At 57.0% G+C, this 15,514-nt stretch overlaps 1 long non-coding RNA gene across 10 annotated transcripts in view; it reads left to right on the top strand.

The window, feature by feature from the left end:
- The first annotated feature begins 280 nt into the window (after positions 1-280).
- LOC129126473 (uncharacterized) overlaps positions 281-15,514 on the top strand; it is a 43,739-nt gene continuing 28,505 nt past the window's right edge. The window contains exons 1-6 of one of the 10 annotated variants that reach the window (XR_013184171.1): positions 281-296; positions 915-976; positions 1,099-1,351; positions 2,154-2,614; positions 8,634-8,888; positions 10,162-10,662. This is a non-coding gene — a long non-coding RNA (uncharacterized LOC129126473). The other 9 variants (XR_013184172.1, XR_013184174.1, XR_013184169.1 and 6 more) reach the window with 9 other exon arrangements.

Consider the following 15,514-nt stretch of genomic DNA (forward strand, 5'->3'; position numbering starts at 1 on the left):
AAAAAAAAAAAATTATCCTCTCTCCAAAGCGTAAATAGCAAAAATAAATTCTCTAAGTGTTTCTCGCGGCAGCGCTCTGGGGAGGGTTGATGACAACGAGCTCCACTGCCTTGTCTGCAGGCAGGACCGGGCCGGGGCTGCCTGTGCCTCACCTGAGTGTGGGCACGAAGGTTCGGCAAGGCACGGCACCACTTAAAAAAAAAAAAAAAAAAAAATCACCACTGTGAACAACCCGAAATAACCTCAAAAATCCGCCGTTTCAGCAGAGCTGGCTGCAATGCATAAGTCGGAATGGGGTGTGTATCGTCTTTTTTTTTTTTTTTAATTTTTTTTTTTCATTCCCTAGGTTTTTTGTTTTTATGTCTGTCTGTCATGCAGAGAAGCATCCCCATCCCAGGTGCGCCCCGTCGGGGTCCGGTACCGGCGGTGGGAGCTGCGACTTCTCGCCAGCTTCTTGGAGACCCCGCTCCCCGCCGGGAGCTCAAAGCTGTCTGTCGGATAATGGGGCGGTGGGACTTTGTTTAACCCCGTTGCCCCTGGGGCCAAGGGTCAAGGGCTTCCTCTTCCCCCGGGACACGGCGGAGACGCCGTTGGTCACAAGAGGAGGACGCGGCGAGGAGGGGAAGCGATGGCCGCAGTGCACCCCTGTCCCCGCCGCGGCCCTCCCGTGCCATCGCCCTGGGATCCCGTGAACCTCCTTCTCTCCCCGGCATCGAGAGGCTGAGACGGGCTCCAGATGGGTGTTTTGGGGGAGCAGGGGGAGGCCAAACATCACCACGGGGCAGCGGGTGATGATGCAGAGAGGCAGCCCCTGCTTTCCAGCATCCCGCGGTTCTGCTTTCCCCTCCCAGCTGGAGCAGGACGTTTTTAACAGGGTGCCGGTTTAAACGGTGTTTCACCCCCTCCCTCCACAGGTAGAGATGTCTCAGCTGCCCCCCCGAAGCCAAGAAACGGGAGAAACGGGCAATTTTTATAGGTGACGTACGGGCTTACGTGGGAATCCGTGCCCAGCACTGCTCTTTCAGCTTCTTTTTCTCCTGAAATAACCCTTCCGTGAAGCTCGTACCCCCCTATTCCAGCTCGCAACCCCTTTTTCAGGCTGGGGAGGAGTCGGGAGAGAGGGAAGGAAAAGAGAAAAGCAAAGCACCCCAACATCCCGCTCTTTCCCTGCTCGGGAAGCGAGCCCCGGAGCTCCCAAAGTGAGCGCTGAAGAGGGCGACAGGAGACAGGCGGGAGCCGGCTCCGAGCTGGAGGGGTCGGGGGTGGGATGACAGCAGAGGAGGACCCTCCTTTTCGGGATTAAGGGAGAACCAGCGGAGGAGGGAAGCTGGCGGCACCGCGGGCACCCCAGGTAAGTCCCTCTCGTGCCCGCAGCGGTGGTACCTGAGCCAGGGCGCTGCTGCGGGGGACGCTTTGAGGGTTCAAAGGAGCCCGATCCCGGGGGGAGCCCCTTCCCGGGGCTGCCCCATCACAAGCACCGGGCTCTGCGGGGCCGGGGCTGCTTTGGAGGCTGCGGCTCCTGGGGAATCGGTGCCGGTGATCCCGGCCCGGGGCTGCCGGCAGCTCCTGCCCCGCTCCGTGCCCGCTCCCTCGGGGCTGGGCCGGGGTCCCCCCGGGCCGAGCAGCCCCACGGATCCAGCTCCCAGCCCCCGGGGCTCCTCCCGTGCGTGTCTCAATTCGCTCAGGCTTGACTTGGCAATAAGCTCTCTCAATAGGGTGACAATAGAGCCCCGGTGGGACCCGAACAAAGAATTTGAAAGTAGTTAAATTGCAGGACACGTCCATCGCCTGGGTGCTTGAATTAAAAAAAAAAAAAAAAAAGAAGAAGAAGAAAAAAAAAAAAAAAAGAAAGAAAAAAAAAGAAAGAAAAAAATCAGAGAAAAGAAAAAGGAGAGGGACTTTTCTTTGGGCTGGTGAGAAAATGCTCAGGGTAAAAGTTGGTTTGGCGTCTTCATTTCAGCGACAATGGAGCAGAGCTAATTCAATAGGAAACGCGGGGATTTTTTAATGAAAAGACCGCCGGGGTTACACCGAAGTTAAGCTCTTGTGAATTAATTATTAGGGCAAATAAACTGGGAGGGGGGGAGCGCTCGGGAGGGAGTGTTGCAATTTCTTAATATTCTCCTTTTCGTGTTTAACGACAATGCCATTAGGTTTTCGACTCTGGGTGAGCAAAAGGATTTCTTACACTCCCCGGGAAGAGGAGAAGACGCGCTTTCTTTTTTTTTTTTTTTTTTTTTTAAATGGTGTTAATTGCTTTTAAAATAAAATACTACGGAATTTGGCAACGAGCTCCGATTTCTGCTGGCGGTGGCATTTGGGGTTGTATTTCCTTTCGTGGCAACTCGCAGATGCAAAAAAGGAAAATAACGGGGGAATTTAAAAACACGAATGTAAAGGCGAGGCGGCGTGTTCGGCTGTTGCAGATCTCTCGGGCTCGATCGGTTTATTTTTTCCTACATAGAAAACCTGTCTGGGGATCCCTGTGTATTCATCGGGGCGGCGAGAGACTCCCCAGAGCCGCTCCGGGGCATCGGTGGAGTGAATCGGAGATAAAAATTAGGAGCCAGGTTAAACGCAGGAAGGAAGAGGAGAGGTCGGAAGCGGAGTAAAGGTGTGCCAGGAGGGGATTGGGGTGTGGGGGGGTTGTGGGTTTTTGGGGAGGGCTTTTTGAGCCTTGCAGCAGAGGCTGCTGGCGGTGCAGAATGTGTGTGATTCTGTAAAGACGAGAGGGAAGGTAGAGACCGAGGGGAGAGGAGCGCGGTGCCCGCACCCCATTCCAGCTCGCTGTGGCCACCGAGCCCCGCGCTGCGGCTGTCGGGGTGACCCGGGCTCCGGGCTCGGCCTGTCCGTCGGGGAAGGCACGGCACGGCCCGGCCCGGCCCGGCACGGCTACAGGAGAGACCCCTTTTCCAGGGCAGGGTACTCGGCCCGGGGGCAGCCTGTGCCCCGCAGGCGGGCCGTGCCTTGCCGTGCCTTGCCGTGCCTTGCCGTGCCACGCCGGGCCGTACCGTGCCGAGCCGTGCCGTGCCGAGCCGTGTCGGGCCGGACCGGGCAGTCTCGGGTCCTTTCAGCATTTGGACAGCGGTGCGGGGCCGAGAAGGCGGCCGGGGGCCGGTGGGAGCTGCCCGGGCCAGAGGAGGTTTAGGGGCGGCCTCAGCCCTTTCGCTGTCCGCCGTCACCGGGTCCGTTCCTCAAGGGATGTGGGGCACCGCCAAGAGGGGACTCGGGTGTCGGGGTGTGGGGGGAGCTGGCCCCGCTGTCCCCCCGAAGAAGCGCTTCCCGGGGCCGGGGGAAGAGTGGGGTGCCCGGTGGGGCGGCCAGGTGAGCGACGGCGGCCCCGGGGGAGCGGGAGGCAGAGGGGCTCTCCGGGGGGAAAGGGGGGTACGCGGCCCCCCTCCCCCGCGCAGCCCCATCCTCGGGGGGTAATTAAGGGGTGAGGCGGAGGGGCTGCGCTTTCTGCTCGGCGGAGCCTGCCAGCCACCAGCCCCCGCCGCCACCGCCGCCTTCCTCCCGTCCTCCTCCTCTCCCCCTCCCTCCCACCGCCTCCTCCCCTCCCCCTCTCCCTCCTCCTCCTCCTCTCCGCCATGGTTGGAGTGAATAGGCGGCTGCCGGGCTGACGTCAGTGCGGGCAGAGCCTGCCGGCGGCGGCAGCTCCCGGCCAGCGACCAGAGCCGGCACCGGCAGCAGCCGGGAAGACGCACGGAGCCGGGGCAGAGCCGCCTCCGCCGCCCCCGCCGGCCCGCGCCCGGGGCTGGGGGCTGCGGGAGCCACCGCTCGGCCGGGGGCAGCCCAGCCCGCCCCTCCGCCCGCCCCGGGGAGGGGAATGGCCCCGCCGCCCGCTTCTCCCGGGACCACCGTCCTGCCCTCCGCACGGCAGCAGAGTGAGTGTCGCGGCCGGGCATCGCCGCCTCGGCGGGGCGGCCCCGGGAGGCGGGAGGGTGCGGGGGGACAGTGTCCTCCGGGGGGGACGCACCGGCTGCCGGAGGGGGAGGAGGGAGGCAGGGAGAGAGGAAGGGGGGATACGAAGTTGGGCCGGTCCCCGCCGGGAAGTTGGGCTCCTGCAGGTGCCGGCACCACGCGGGACCGGGACCGCCCCGCGCCGCTGCCCGGCCCCGGCTCACCCTTGGCGGGGCACGAGTGGGAAACACCCGGCGCCTTCTGCTGCCGGGGACGCGTTTGCTCCGGCAGCTTCTCCCTGGATGCCCGGCACGCTGCAGCTCGGGAGAGGGGCCCGGGGCGGGCTGAGCCCCGACGGGACGGCGGGGAGCTGGGGCCAGCGCTGCCGGGGGATGCCGGGTATCCCCCAAACCTCCGCTCCCGCCGGTGGGAGAAGCGGCACCGGCCAAAACGCCCGGATGAGGCCGAGCCTCCCGGGACACCCAGGCTTTAGGCCGCGGGAGAAATCCCGAGCTCCCGAGGAAGTTCATCCTCCCGGTGCAGCGGGTGCTGCTGCAGGGCCTGATTTTAGGGATGAGGGGGAGGACATCAGGGCGTCCCGCTCCCCTGCTCGGATTTACCCCTGAGGAGCAGCAACGAGGCTACCGCTGCTTGTGCCCTGATCTGCCACCGGCTTCTGGTGGATTTTTTTTCGTTTTTCATTTGCTGTATGCATTTCCTTTGCTAAAAAAAAAAAAAAAAAAAAAAAAAAAAAAAAAAGGAAGAAAAGGGGGGAAAGCATTTTTATTTTATTTCATCCTTGTTTATTATAAATTTATAAATTTATTTTTCTTTCTGTTTTTTACCCTCATTTTTAAAATTTTCTATTTTCCCCCCATTCATTCTTCCTTTTTGCTCCCTGCCTTTCCGCGACTGCTTAATTCCTCGGGGATTGTTGTTTGGCTTTTGTGTTTTGTTTTGTTGTTTTTTTTTTTTTTATTTCCCCTGTATCACCCTGGAAGTGAAACGCATTTTAGGCCTCAGCCTTAAGGAAACCCGAATCATAGCAGTGCAGGTGGCCTGAGAGTCTGCACCTGGCCGGATCCCTTCGACGTGCCTCCACCCCCGGCCCCGGACGGGGAGCACCTCGCCCCGCCAAGCGAGGAGGGTCCGGGCCGGTCCCCACCTGGGTCCCGGCCCCGACGGCCGGAGAGAAAAGAGGAGCCGGGGGTGAGACGCAGCCGCTTTCCCTTTTCCGCGCCGGGGCTTGCTCAGAGGCGGCTTTTAATTACTAAACAAAGCCACGCGTTTCCTTCACGCCCGTCGGGAGCTGCCGCTTCTTTGCCAAGCCCCGATGGTGAGGGGAGAAGCAACCCCCCCCCCCAAAAAAAAAAAAAGAAAAAAAAAAAGAAAAGAGAAACCAACCCAAAAAAACAATTAGGAGAAGATGCAGCTCGAGGCTGCGAGGCGTGGGGGGTTACTCCAGGTTGGCTAAAAATAACTTCTCCTAATTAAAGAAAAGTGACGTCAGACGTGCAGGACGTAGAAGAGGGGAAGGCAGCGGACTCGTTCCTGGGCGATCACGTTAAATAATTCAGGGCCGGCCTGGTGACCGCGCTCTTCCGAGGTGCGGCCGGGCTCTTCCGAGGTGCGGCCAGCGGGGCCGCCCGCCGTGCCTGGCGCCGGGGTCACCCGAGGAGGGAGCGGGCGGCGGGGCCGTCCTGCCCGGGCTGGGGCGGCCGGTCCGCAGGGCCGGGCCGGTGCAGCACCATGGCCAGAGCCCCGGCACCGCCGGCCCTCCCCGTCCCGTCGGGCCGCCCGCCGCCGTGGGGGCTTTTCTCTCGTGCAGATGGAGCAGAGTCCCGCTGCCCCCGGGGGCGGCCCAGAGCAGGAGGACGCGAGCTGGCTCCGGGTGATGCCATCGGAGCTCCGGAGCCAGGGCAGCCCCGCCGATCCGTCCCCAGGCTTCTCGATGGTGCTTTGCGCTGTGCCAAGGAGCCATTTTGTACGCATCCTGCTAAAATTGCGCCAAAAAGAAAGCCCAAACCACCCTTACCCGCCACAAAAAAATCTCCCCAAAATAACCGGAATTAAAAAAAAAAAAATCCCACAATAACCAAGCCTAAAACCAAACAAAAATACCCCTAGCGCATGGTATTCTCTCCCACGTACTGGGGCTCTGCCTACACGGAGAGAGAGGGTCAAGGCGAGAGCTCCGAGCACAGCAAAACACTGCCGAAAAGGAGCAGGGAAGAAAAATAATATTATATATATTTCTGCCAAGAAAATCACCTCCTTTGACCGCCTCCAGCCCCGAGAAGCCCGGCGGGGTGCGGTGGTTTACCCGCAGCATCCTCGGCTGAGCGACACGGCGGCCCGGGGGCTCGGCACGGCGGGCGGGAGATCTCGCACGGCGGCAGCGGCCGGGCAGAGCTGAGCCTTAGCGGGGCTGGCTCTGCCCGGCTGGGCCCCCTCGCCGCTGCCGCAGGGACAGCGGGGCTGGAGCGGGGCCGCATCGCCGCCGAAGCGGCCCCGGGAGCGGGGAAAGCGGTCGGCGGCGCCCCAAGCTTCTCCCCGCGGTGAGTAACGGGGCCTCCCCCGTTAAAACGGGTGCAGCGAGGCCGGTGCCCGGGCCAGGCGAGCCCCTGGTGCCCGCTCGGTGCCACCGTCCCCGCAGCCCCGGGCTGCCCTCCGAGGCAGCGGGGCGGGCGGGCGACTTCCCCCGCCCCAGCCGCCAGCATTCTAGCAGCGACCACCCTAACAGCGAAACCGATAAATTAGGAGAAAATCCAAGGCCGTAAAATTAAGGAGATCCCATTCATGGCAATATTTTTCCCCCACGTCTCCAGGATAGATTAAAATAAACGCCGGCCAAGTCCCCTCCCGAGCGGCTCCGGGCCGCGGGGAAGGCACCGAAGGGCTGGGGACGGAGAAAATATTTCTCCCCACCATCCCCAGCCCCGTCGGGGCGGCCAGAGCACAGCCGGGCCCGTTTCTCGTTAGGCAGGAGGCGGGAGGGAACGGGCAGTTCCCGGGAGCCAAGCAGCGGTGGCCGGGCTCGCCTGGGCGCCGGGAGCAGCGCCGGCTCGCAAAGGGCTGGCAGCCCTCGTCCTTTAGCTTTTAGCCTGATTGAGCTCGTAGATTTTATTTATTTAATTTCTAAAATTTTTTTAAGGGGATGGCGGAGAGGGGGAGGGCGAAGAGAGGGAGAAATAAATAATCCGAGCGGAGCTCGCCGGGAGCCGGAGGCGGCGGGACCGGCAGGCAGCGCTCTGCCGCGGCTGCTCCCGCCGAGATCGCTTCGTTTTGTAGCAGGTCACATTTTACCCTCGTCTGGGATTTAAAGAAAGGCGATGTTCAGAAGCGGCGAGGGATTACAATTTTTATTTTTAGAATTTTATTTTTAAATTTTTTTTAGCGAGGAGTAGGTCAGTTAAGCACCCCAGATAATCATATTTACCTCCTGGCATTTTAGTCTGATTATTGTTGCTGTTATTATTTGTATGTGCCGGATTCGCCGCTACACGTACATCGCGTTAAGCATCTGTGCAGGAAATCGCAGAACCTGGAGGGGAAATAATTAAAAGTGCGGGGAAATGGGGAGCAGAGAGGATCTGTGGGGGATCGCGGGTGCGTTCCCGGGGCACGTTTCGGGACGGGGGGCCCCGCGTTTGGCTGCGGAGAAAGGGTCTGCCTTTCGGGCTGCCCCCAGGTGCGGAGGCCGGACGGGAAGGGCATTGCTGGGGGAGGAGAAGGTGTGAGAGAGGTACGCTGCATGGGGGGGGGGTGCATGGAACACTGAGGAGAGGGAAAAATGGGAGAAGGAGTCGGGAATACGAAAAGAAAATGGTTGGAAAGGGAAAAGGTGGGGAGAAAGGAAAGGCCAGGGAAAGGGAGAGAGTGAAGGGGAGAGGGGATGGGGAGCGGGAAAAGGAAGAGAGGGGAAAGGGAAAGAGGCGAACAGGAGAGAGGGGAGCGCCGGGGAGCGGGAAAGGGAGGTCAGTTGCAGGTGCAGGGCTGTGCAGGGGTGCTGCTCGCCTCTCGCCCGGCCCAGCGGCGGTGCCGCGGGGGCACGTCGGGGCGGGAGGGAGCGGGGCGGGGGTAGGGGAGGCGAGCGACCCTCGGTGCAGCCCCGGCACAGGCCGGGCAGGGCGGGAGGAGCGGCGGAGGGGCCGGTGCCGCCCGGTGCCGCCCGGTGCCGAGCCCAGCCGTGCCGGCCCGCCCCGTCCCATCCCGGCCCGCCGCGCAGCCCATCCCGGGCTGGAAAGCGCGGGAAAGGGGGCGCTGATTTAAATGAGGGCTCGGGGATTGGCTGGGCGCGGCGTGACGTCACTTCCCAAAGGGGGCGATTACCATGCGAGGGGAGTAGAAGTTGGGCAGCGGGGCGGGAGCGCGAGTGCCGCTCGCCGGGCCGGGCCGGCGGGCTGGGCACCGAGCGCCTCGCATCGGCCCCCGCAGCCCAGCCCAGCCCGGCCCAGCCCCGCGCTGCCCGGCCCGGCCCGGCCTGGCTCGGCTCGGCTCAGCTCGGCACAGCCCGACCTGTCTCGGTACGGCGCGGTTTGGCTCCGAGCCCCCGCGGCAGCCCGCCGTGCGTCCGTGGCTCTGCCCCGGCTCCTCATCTCTGCTTCCTATTTATCTTTTTTTCTCTCTCTCTCTTTTCTTTTTTTTTTTTTTTTAATTTTTTTTCTTCTTTTTTTTTTTTTTTTTTTTCTTTTTAAATTTTTTTTTAATGTGTGTGTGGTTCCCGGTGGCAGCTCCTGGCCGCCCTGCCCCGGCCGTGCCCGCACCTTGGAGCGGACGGACGGAAGGACGGACGGACGGATGGCCGGCATCCCCGACGGAGGGATGTTTCTGTCTTTGGTTATCTAGCTGTATGAGTGTTGTGGAGCCATCATAAAGCTAGATAACCGAAAGTAGAAATGACTTCCAGACCTGCTCGCCCAGGGGAAGCGGCCGCACCAGGACCGGCAGTGCAGAGACGGCCCGACTCGCCGCCCTGGGGGCTCCAGGTAAGGGCTGCGGGTCCGCGACCTCCCCGTCGGGCCGCTCCGGGCAGCCCGGGGCTCCGCGGCAGCAGGCGGGAGGGACGGGGACAGCGAGGCGAGCCCTGCGCCAATTCTTCCTTTGCCAAATAAATCCGGGGTTTAATTATCGGTTAAACGCACGTCGAAATTCACTCCTAGGCTGCGGAGTGTTGCGGCTCTGGGAGGATGGAGAGAGCGAGCACCCTCCCCAAATAAACCTTCCCCCCGTCCCAGCCTACTGGTCAGACCACGAAACCCCCCAGCTTTTGGATATCTTTCCTTCTCTCCCTCCCTCTCTCTCTCTCTCCCTCTCTCTCCCTCTCTCTCTCTCCTGCTCTATTTTTTTCGGCTTTGGATTTGATCCTGGCCTCCCTTTGGAAGGTCAAGTTGGTGAGAATGTGATCACTTTTCTTGCGTGGTGGCTGTTGCTTTTGTTCGTAGCTGCGGGGGGATGCCTGGGGAAGGGGTCCCGCTGCTGGGTGCACCCCTCCAGCGTGCAGCCGCCCGGCCCTGAGGCTTCTTTGGGAGCCGAGCGCTTGGCAAGGCACAAAGCCTCCCTCACCTCCGCTGCAAGCCCCAGAAGTTGAAACATAATATGTATTACAATGTCTGGCAAATAAAAAAAAAAAAAAAAAAAAAAAAAAAAGAGGAAAAAGAAAGAAAGAAAAGAAAAGAAAAGCAATTGGCACATCTGCATTCCGTTCCCATGGCGACACAAAGCACCGTGCTCTCCGCCGAGCCTCCCCGGCACGTTTTCCCAGCTGGCGTGGGGCGAGCGCCCCTGGCCGGGACCGGGGTCCCCCGGGCCCCCCGGCACCCTGGGGCAGGCTGCGAGCATCGCCAGCAGCCCCTCGCACGGCGCTGGCCGCTCGCACCCCGCAGGGCTCATCCCCGCGCTGCCGCCAACCCACACGGGTCGTGACAGCTCCGGGAAGGCTGCAGAGAGAAACCTTCCTGTGGCAGCGGGCTCGTAGCTGGCTCTCTGCCCCCCAGGAGATGCTGCGGGAGATGGGGAGGGCTGGGAAAGGCGCTGCCGCCTTCCCACTGCTCGGCGAGGCGGAGCGCGGGTACCCTGCCCCATCCTCCGCAGCGGGCATCCCTTGCCGAGGGAGAGGGGAGCACCGCGGGGCCGAGCCCCGGCCAGAGGTGGGAGCCCCCCGCACCTCGCAGGCAGGTTTTCCACCTTCCCTTGCACGGGGTAATGGTGTCAGATGGCACGTAGGCCCGCCAAGCTAAATCTGCCTGTGCACCCTTCCAGGGCCAGCAAAGCATCGCCATAACCACAGTAAGGAAAAAGGATCTCAGCCTGAATTTGGCTATACCGGGAGAAAGAAAAGTTCTGAGGAGCTGTTATTATATATTCTAATGAGAAGTCATTGGAGAAATTAAAAAGGGCAGAGAAAGACGAAGACGCCAGCACTTATTCCACAGGAAGCCTCCCAGGGAAAAGGCTGTGTGAGTGTGAACGCTGAAAAGCATGAAGGCCTGGAATTAGACTATCATTTAGAAAGCGTTACTAATCCGAAGTTACAGCAGTAATTCCATGATTTGCTGGGTCCCACACGCAGCGCCAGAATTAAAGATACGGATTTTCTAGAAATGTAACTCAACTGTGGCACCGAGTCTCGGCAAGATCCGAATGAATCATTCATTCCAAAGGCAGCGAAAGACGTGTCATTAAGAACCAACCTCCTTCTCTCCAGCCCATCTGGAATATGTATACTCGATGCAATCCCAGAAATTGTGGAAGAGATCGGAGGTGGGGAGGAAGGAATGTAGTCCTTTCCCTCCTTTATTATGTTGGCTATTTTTAAGAAATAATTTTCCAATTATTTTCACAATATTGTGAGTGGCGCTCAATTCTTCTCCTATTTATTTTTTTCCCCCTTTCGTGCGCTAGCATCGAGTCAGGTGCAAACGGTTTCAGTGGAGATGCTTTAAAACTAGACTGAACAAAGCAGGAGGGAACTGAGCAAGGTGGTTGATGAATGCATTTATTCCGGAGTAATGATTTGATGGGGGATGGAGGAAAGAAACATTCAAATTCCTAATGAATGTAATTCAGGAGGAATCATTCAACCAGCATGTTAGAGAAAATCTGTTTGGTGGGAGTGTTCTGCACTGGCAGAACCCAGGAGGTATTTCTGTCCCTGGCCTTTGTAATTGCAAAAGGTGAAAATATAAAAAGAGGATCTGAGGAAAAAAAATATACACACATATAATAAATGTCTTTGTGTGTGTATATATAAATACATATATATATATATAATTTTATGAAATAAAATGGAAGTGTGGAAATCCGTGTCTACATGAGAACTCTTACAAAGGATTGATGCAAGCTTTTTCACCTTGCTATTCAATCAGCTGGTCAGAAACCATTCTTGAGTTTTACTATTTTTTTTTTTTTTTTCTCCAGAAAATCACCTCTCCTGAGCTGATTTTTCAGGTATTTTTGCAGGCCATATACTTGGTACACTTACCCCAGAGCAGTTCCCCTGAAGGGGACTGAGACAGGGACTGAGCGATTTGGCCTTTAATGTCCAGGAGAGAGAAATTGAGGTTGAATTTTTTCTGCTGCTTTAATGCTTCATTCTTGCCCCTATTGTTGGCATGAACCTATGGGTGCCTCGAGGAGGTGTGAAGGCAGCACCCCCTCAATTAACAAGGGAGGTGGCAGTGAGTGATGGGGGACACAGCAGGATGAGAATCCCCAGCTCATGTGTGTGTGGGTCGGGGGTGAGGCAGTGGATGAAGCCCCTCAGCAAATCTCTGCTTGTGACATACCCGCTGCATCTAGAGAGTCCCTGGCAGCCCACCGACAGGTCTCTGCTTTCTGTCTTTTTTTTAAAGTGCCATATTGGAAGGGAGGTCCCCAAGGGTCTGTCCTTGGGCCAGGGATGGATTTTGGCTGGACATGGTTCCCTTTGTGGCTTTGCTTTTTGCCCCATTAGGGTAGCTGTTGGTTTGGATGGGTCTTTGCCCCTGTAGAGGCAAAACCCAGAAGGGAAGGCGTCTTTTTGGGGCGTGCTGAGATGAGAGTCCATGTCCCGGCATTCCTGGTTCTTTCTCTTCTCAGTGGGACTCTCCTGGTGGAGCAATAGGATGCAGCGTAGGCCAGACATGGGTGAGGTTCCTGGAGCTGGGTTGTGATGTCTTTGTTCTTCAGGCAGAGCTGGGGATGGGCAGAGGGAGACAGGAACAGAAGAATCAGCATGTGCCATTGGGGGATGAATGCAAAATACAGTTTGTGGGTTTCAGCCCAAGGAAATGATGCTCTGGGAGATCGCGTGCTCCAGCTCAGGATCTCCCACATTTCCTAAAACTTGATCGCCATACAGTGGGTTTGGCTTGGTGCATGAGATGAAGGGGCTTTATGCCAAATACCTGGGGAAGCCAAACTCACCAAGGCTCGCAGTCAGGTGGAGAAGGGGCTGTTCAGGCTCTGCTGTTGGAAGGAGCTCCCCTGGAAGCCAGGCTATGTGAGCGCGCACGCTTGGTTATGGATGAAATCCCATCAATGGGCATTTTTGTGGAACTGCCTGGCAATGGCCAGTTCCACTCCTGAGGCTGGGTTCAGCCATTTCTTTTGTCTCTCTTGGCTCCCATGCCATCCCTGCACCCTCAATGCAAATGGACAGAGCCTCCCCTTACCTGCTGCTCTGCCCTGGCTTTGTCTGTGCCGCCGCAGAAAGGGCAGAGCCGAGGAGCTTGGAGGGTCCATCCAACCTGCGGCCATGGATGGGTGCTGCTCGTCCACCAGGGAGGGATCACAGCTGCCTGCTGGAAACACTCGTGTGTCTGGCTGGAGGGAAGGTGCTGGTTTGGCATCAGCACTGAGGCGCCTGGCACGAGGTGGTGCACACACACTGTTCATGGTGTGGGTACCGCCTGTCACCCTGGCACTGCTGCTGCCACACTGCAGCCCCTCAGTCACCCTGAGTCTCTGGGTGTCACCAGGGGCCACCAGCATAAGATGGACATGAGGCTGCCCATGCTGGCTTCCCCAACACACGGTACAGGGAGTCGCCCTGTCCAGGTTGGGGATTTTGGTGTTTCGTGCCCACAAGCCTGGTCGCCTTGGAAAGATGTTTGCCAGCACCCAAACTGGAAAAACATCATCTTGGGCTTCTCACCATCCCTCTGTCCCTCTGAGTGCACATGTTTGTGACCAGAGCTGGCATACGAGGCCGGGCCATCACGCTTCCCACAGGCGGGCTCCCGCACAGAGTCAGGACGAGGTTCTGGCTTTCGTGTTTTCTAATATTTATTCAGGGGCTCAGGTTTGGTTAGGAGCGTTTGCCTCGAAAGCTAAGGAGTGGGGGTAAAAAAAAGAAAATGGGGGGAGCAAAAGAACACAATCTCCGGCAGTTAGCTGTCTCTTGGAAACTCAGCTTGCTGTTCCTATAGAGGCTTTCTCTTTTCCTTCACCCTGGTCTGGCCTTAAGTACCACTTTAAGCGGGCTTTGCTCATTCACATCCAGGCTCCTTAGAGCAATTGAGCCCGCGGGGGTTTGAAAAGAAGGGACAGTCCTTCAATGGCAGGACCTTGGGCCAGGCTAATTGGTTTTGGTTCAAGGGGATACTGGATTTGTGAAAAGCCCAAAGACATCTTTCCCACGCCAAATCCCGGCTCTTCAGAGGGGGAAGTGAGGGGTGCTAGGTGGAGAAGGGAGCTGAAAGAAAGATGGTTTAGTTGAGGAACCTAAGGCCCTGGATGCCCAGCAGCCTTGGCAGGGTTGGGTGCAATAGGGGCAGTGCCCAGGGTGGCACAGCAGCCGGGGTACGGTGCCCTTCCTCCTCCTCCTCCTCCTCGGGGTAGGTGGACAGTGGTGGCTGGCTCCGGGTGGCATGCTGGCAGCAGTGGCCTGGTTTCATTAAAACCAGGCTTTTTCAGTGCATGCCAGACTCCCATGGAGATGCCACGAATGCAGGAAAGATGGGACATGGGTCCAGAAACCAAATTGTGTCTGTGTGCTTACCTGTGCAGCCATGGGGGAATTTGTTGAGGTCTCTTGTATCTCATTTTGATTTAGGAATTTATTTATTTTTAAACATTTACTCTCTCTGGCATCATTCCGGCAGTCCCACGACCTTTACTCTCCCCAATCCATAAAAATCACTTAATTATTGGGCTGAAAATCAAGGCTTGGAAACAAAGCCAGCTTATGGGACCATCAGTTCTTGATATATTTCCTGAGAGGACATATTTCTGGGCACCTTCAGAGCAGAGCACGCAGCTTGTTGGATATGAGATATCAAGGCATTATTTATTGAGGAAGTCTTCACACTCCCTCATCTGTTATAATTAACTGATGACATTTTTTCTTAGGTTCAAAATATGGTGAAAAAGTATAATTAGCACGAAGCTGAGGCACTGCATTAAAATGTCTCCTATAGTTAATGTAGGGTAGTCGTGCTATTTATTATAGGAGGAGCTGGCTCTGACCTCTGTGTTGCCTAACACTTTTTATTGTAAAGATTCTTGAACTTTTTTTTCTTTTTGAGAACCTCTGACACTCCCATTGTTTGCTGTGGGCCCTTGAAATTCGTCTGGGGGAAGCTCTTCGAGTCGAGAAATGCCTGTTCTTTGTCCCTTAAATTCCTTTCAGGTTTAGCTGAATTATGAATTGTTCAGAATCACGATTTCCCTTCGCTTGCCTCTTGGGGGGGCAGAAAAAAAATTAAAATTTATTGTTTCCCTGGAATAATAATAACAGATTAGGAACAGGGTGAAACCATGGACTCCCACCACTTTATTGCAGAGCTCTGGACCAGCCAGGGAAGGTGGGAGGGTGTTCACAGGCAGCTCCATCACCCCTTTCCACCTTTAGGTCATATCCTTCCAGCACAGACCCTTCTCCTGGGAGAAAACTCCTCCGTTTTCCCAGGAGGGAAAAGTGAAGGGGATGTGGGTGCATTGGCCTGGGCACTGCCAGCCCCAGCAGTCCCCTTCTCTGCCGGCCCCAGGAGAGCAGCCTTCTGCCACTGCCAGATAACATTAGTCCTGTATTTCATAGTGGCAGAAATCTGTGCCGAGGCTTGGGGCTTGAAAATCTCTCTGCCCGCACAGGATGAAGCAGGGATGGGTGCGGGGTGGAGGAAGGGGAATTTGTTACACTTGCCTACAATTGTTTTTCTTTTTGCTTATATAAACAATCTATTATTTATTAGCTATAAATAATGCATTTTTCTGTATGTTTAGAATGCACGTGATTTCTGTATATTAAAAATGTACATGGTTGAAGGCACCAAAGCAGGCGCTGGCAAGTCGGGGGGTACCTGATTTCATTCTGACCATGAGACGTTAATTCAGCCTCTCCCTGCCCATGCCCTTACGAGGCTGACGGCACGGTCATGGCCTATTTTTAGCTCACTCCCTCTTTTCCTGTCCAGAGTGGCTGCACGGCGAGGTGGAATTAAGGTTGCGTGGACAGCCATAAATTGGACACTTCCTAACTTTGAAGTGCTTGACCATGCAATCTAAGCGAGGGCTCTTCAGGGCAGTATTTCTGCATGTGGCATTAACTGCATTGGCTGGGGACGTCAAACACAGGGGTAGAGAAGCTGTAGAGCAGAAAAGACCTATCAGACTATTGAAAGTGTTCGTTTGA

Source organism: Agelaius phoeniceus, chromosome 13 (assembly GCF_051311805.1).
Source record: "Agelaius phoeniceus isolate bAgePho1 chromosome 13, bAgePho1.hap1, whole genome shotgun sequence".
Lineage (NCBI taxonomy): Eukaryota > Metazoa > Chordata > Aves > Passeriformes > Icteridae > Agelaius > Agelaius phoeniceus.